Below are 4,951 nucleotides of genomic sequence, written 5' to 3' on the forward strand. Positions count from 1 at the left end.
TATCCCTGATCACATTAGGAATTTGTGTATATCGCTGGGTTACATAAATCACATCGGTGTTTTTGTGCCTGCCTCTGGAAAATATTCTACCTGGATTTGATTGTTTATCAAGCATTACATCATCGTACACGACTAAATTGTAAATAAACCCATCAATATCATCAACAGTCTGCGCTTCATCGATATCAGTGACAAACACGATAACATCATCGCCGTTTTCATTTAACGATTTTGCATTTTCATTAAAGGAGACCAGAAACCAATGGAAATATAGAATAATAATAAAAGTACTATAGCAGAAAACCTTATTCTGAAGTATCATCTGCGACCGTAATGCCAATATTTAAATATTGGCCTATCTTCTAGGAGCTGAATTTCCGTGACCTCGTATGCAAAATTTCCGCGCCTATTCGGTTACTTTCGGGATGTGACGTCATAGTAGCGACTCCGGCAGCCCAAGTGGGAGTTGCCAGAATAAAAGACAATATCGTTTTGCGTTGCTTACGGGTGTAATAGAATATTAAGAAAGGCCTGTTGACATATTTTTTTTTCTTTTCCGAAAGATAAAGGCATCATGAAAGAATGGGTACATTATTACAAACGAGTCGATTTCAAAGCAACACCATACAGCACTATGTGCTCGTTACATTTCTCAAAGGAATGTTACGAGAGGGATCATGAAAAAATAGCAGCTCAAAGATACGCAAATGCTAGGCCTAGACTAAAAGTTGGCGCTGTTCCAGACATACCTTTGGACATTTTAAATCCTGGGAAAAGAGTTAAACTTGTGAGTTACGAAAATAGGCAGAAGGACAAGTAAGTGACCACAAAATGCAACAATCAATCCACATATCTTTTATCTAAAACAGCAGTGCTAAAAACAAATCTGATAGCCCGACACCCTGGGCCCCTTCTGGTTTTAGTTTCGGCCCATCCTGTATTCAAAGTGAGGTGTCCGTCAGGCTTGTCGAAACAAAAATTGTTTGCCTGAGGAAACTTTGATCGCGCTGGTGAAATGAGTAAATGTATTTTCAAGATGTTGACATACATGCCTTAACACGGCACAATCTAAATCAAATCACCACTGTCCTAGGTGAAATTTAGATTTGATTTTGATCAAATGGAAACTTTGCTAAAAATAAGATTCTAAACCCGTCGTGTTTCGAGAAAACACAATTTTCAGTAATCTTATAAAAATTAAACTTTTAAAAAAAAAATGCATTGTATACATGTAGTATGCATAAACGGTAATCTGTATTAATTGGAACTGATATAAAACTATTCCTTGGGCAGTTTAAAAAGCAGCGATTAAAAAAAAGAGGTCAAAGTTTCACATTAACTGTCTGACAATAGAACGGGGGGGGACTATTGACCCCCACCCCCCTTGCCCCAATGTGCGACCGCCCATTTGACGTGCCTTTTCTAGCTAATATACGCCTTATTATTGCCCCATGACAAGCCCCTTTTGCATATTCTGGTCAGTTCTGGCTAAATTGCAAAATAGCAAAAGTTTTGATTTAAGTACGCAAACAATAAAGCCGGTATGACTAATGAACAGAATCCTTATCCTTGCATTGATCTTGTGAAAAGGACTGCCCTTCGGACATACTTCAAAGAAATCATGTTCGACAGTGTGTGTATGTGTAAGCACCAGCAATTGATTGCCAAATAAACGATGCCTATTTTGTTGTTACTTACGATGCCATGGACTTCATTTTAACAGTTCAAATCTGCAGTCACAAGTTACCGTACATGTGGCAAATGTTTTTCTCAAGTTTTATGCCCCACCTTATTTCCTTAGGTTTAAGTCTTAATGCATGTAACACTGTTTGCTGAATAAAATATTTATTCAGAATTACTTCTTTAGGGCCACATATACTGCATGGTATATTTTGTTTTATTCCTTGTAATTTAATCATGGTAATTAAACTTTTCATATACGGTAGAGGAATGTCAGGTGTTAACTGGCAGAGTTTCTTTGGCGGAAATGGAGATGCGATTTTGTTTGCAGAGAAAATTTCAACGTGATCATCCATTTAAGCTAATTGGTGACAATTTTATTCGTTTAATTATGTTTTTTACTATAGTACTGTTGTAGTTGTTTAAAAAATCTGAAATTTACTTGAATAATGTTTAATCTTCACGTTCTATTTACTGAAGAAGAAAAAAAAAGAAGAAAAAAACTGTTGTATGATATTATTTCGTCCAGTGCCGGGTTTAGACGTGTGTTCGTGTGATTTGAATTTTTAACGTAGCTTTAACAATTTTTCAGTCATATCGCTACGATGTCAGCAGTGGCACAGTTTAGACTGTGGATTGCATACGTTATATTTAAAAATGGTTTGGGGTTGGGTTTTTTTCTTTTGACAAATGAAAATTGACAGACATAATGTAATAATCGGGACTTCGCTGCGCAAAATTGAGAGATATTACGAGATCGGTATGTAGATGAGGAAATACCCACAAAATCGGGAGGTTTTTCTCCCGGCTTGAGAGTTGACAGGTATGAACTGTCCGGGCTTGTGGAATTTCATTCAGGACTTTAGTTTATTTAAGTCACCAGACTGGGGCCTGTGCCTAACAAATTTCTTTTAGCACTTGCCAGTACAGTACATAAACTATTATATCAGACTGCAGATTCAACTTCTGAATGTGCAACCCAAATGTGGTCTCCTGTCTGCCTCGCTCGCCAATGTTGATGTTTGTATTCGAGGACTGGCTAGTATAGCGTCACGGTACCACGTGATCTGTCGTCTCATCAAAACTCGGAAAAACTCGGCAATTTACGGAATCGTTGTATCTTCCACGCAATATAATCACTACCCGCTTACGATATTTAATTTATAAACATTGCAGTCGAATTAAAATCTGCAGAAAATTACATACGTAAAAGGAAAATTTTGATTTCTAGTCTCCTTTAAAATCATTTAGTACATCATAGCACCGCTGGTCGTCTACAGACGGAGCTACAAATACAACTTATCTCACCTAAGCCATCTCATTATCAAATTAAGTAGTAGTTGTGTTTTACCACTTCCAGATGGTCCTATAATTATCATACGAACAGAATTTGGTAGTACAGCATGATACTGGAAGGGTACCTCAGCGATTAGTAAACTCGCCGAAGCAGCAAAAGTCACACGTGTTACTGCTAAAAAATGGTTATCCATGCAGGCAATATGGCAAATTTATCTACCACCGCCTAAGCAAATTCACATTGCACATTTTGATGTTAGTGTTCCTAATGAAGTTCATCAGGCTGATATATTATTTCTACCACATGATACCGTTAAAATCCAAAGACGTCAAATAACATACAAATATACGCGCTAACTGTAGTTGATGTTGCAAGTAGATACAAAGAAGCAGAACCGTTGTCAACAAAGACAGCAACCGAAGTTGCTTCTACGTTTAAACGAATTTATCAACGTGGACTCCTACGATGGCCACAGCAGTTACAAGTTGATCCTGGCAAGGAATTTCAGGGTGCAGTATCATCGCTGATGAAACAACATAACGTCACCATCAGACGAGGACATACTGCAATTCATTGTGATCAGGCAATTGTTGAACGATTTAAACGAACACTTGCTGAGCGGTTATTTGGATATCAATACGCGAAGGAATTCATTCAAGACAAGAGATCACGCGAATGGGTTGCAAGATTACCAAATGTGATAACCGCGTTAAATAATGAGATTACTCGAACAACTGCGTTGAAACCAATTAATGCAATCAAGCGCGCTTATAACAATACAACGACGTGATTTTTCAACCTAGCCAGTGCTGGGCAATGACACTGCAAGATATTTACACTGGACAACAAATTTTTACAAAAGTCATGTTACTGAAATAAAATTAGTCAATTCTTATCAATTTTTATGTGCTGAACACGAATATGACAGTCAAATTGCAAAATTGGCTCTAGTTTTTTTGTAATCTGCAAGAAATTAATGTTTACATAACGAAATGCATTCCAATAGTAAAAGGTCAACTGTAATAGCCTACCTATAAAAAATCAAGTCATTGACTACATCTTAGATTTCTTCGCCTGTCTCTTGTACAGCTGTTCGGGAGCATCTCTGAGGAGTGTCCAGCAGTAGTCAGCCAGCATTGTAGTGGACCATTTTCCCTGGTATCTTTGTTCCATTGTTGCGATATCTTGATGAAAACGTTCGCCGTGTTCATCACTAACAATACCACAGTTGCTAGGAAAGAAATCCAAATGGGAATGAAGGAAGTGAATCTTTAGAGACATATTGCAGCCAAGTTTCTTATACTTCATCAACATGTCTTCTACTAGTTCCTTATAGTTTTCTGCCCTAACATTTCCGAGGAAGTTTGTAGAAACTAGGCGAAAAGCATTCCATGCTTGTTTCGCGTCACCTTCCAGCAAGTTGTTGAACCGGTCATCTTTGAAAAGCTCTCGAATCTGAGGACCCACAAAAACTCCCTCTTTAATCTTTGCTTCGCTGAGTCGAGGGAATTTTTCATGCAGGTATCGGAATGCTGGCAAAGTCCGGTCAATGGCTTTCACGAAGTTCTTCATCAAACCTAGTTTGATGTGAAGGGGTGGTAGCAAGATTTTCTGAGCCTCAACCAGAGCTGGGTGTTGGATATTCTTCTCTCCAATGGCTACATTCTGCCTGTGAGTCCATTCCTTCCTCATGTAGTGCATTTCCCTTGCTCGGCTATCCCACTCGCATAAGAAACACATGTATTTTGTATATCCTTGCTGCAGTCCCATTAAAAGGGCAACTACCTTCAAATCACCACAGAGGTGCCAGCTGTACTTGTTATACTCAATGGAATTCAGTAGCTGCCTTAAGTTATCGTATGTCTCTTTCATGTGGACAGCATACGCTACTGGAATAGATGGAAGAATGTTTCCATTGTGCAAAAGCACAGCCTTGAGACTCAGTTTCGAAGAGTCCACAAATAGTCTCCATTC

This window comes from Sinohyriopsis cumingii, chromosome 3 (genome assembly GCF_028554795.1).
Source record: "Sinohyriopsis cumingii isolate HCF-2022 chromosome 3, ASM2855479v2, whole genome shotgun sequence".
Classification (NCBI taxonomy): Eukaryota; Metazoa; Mollusca; class Bivalvia; order Unionida; family Unionidae; genus Sinohyriopsis; species Sinohyriopsis cumingii.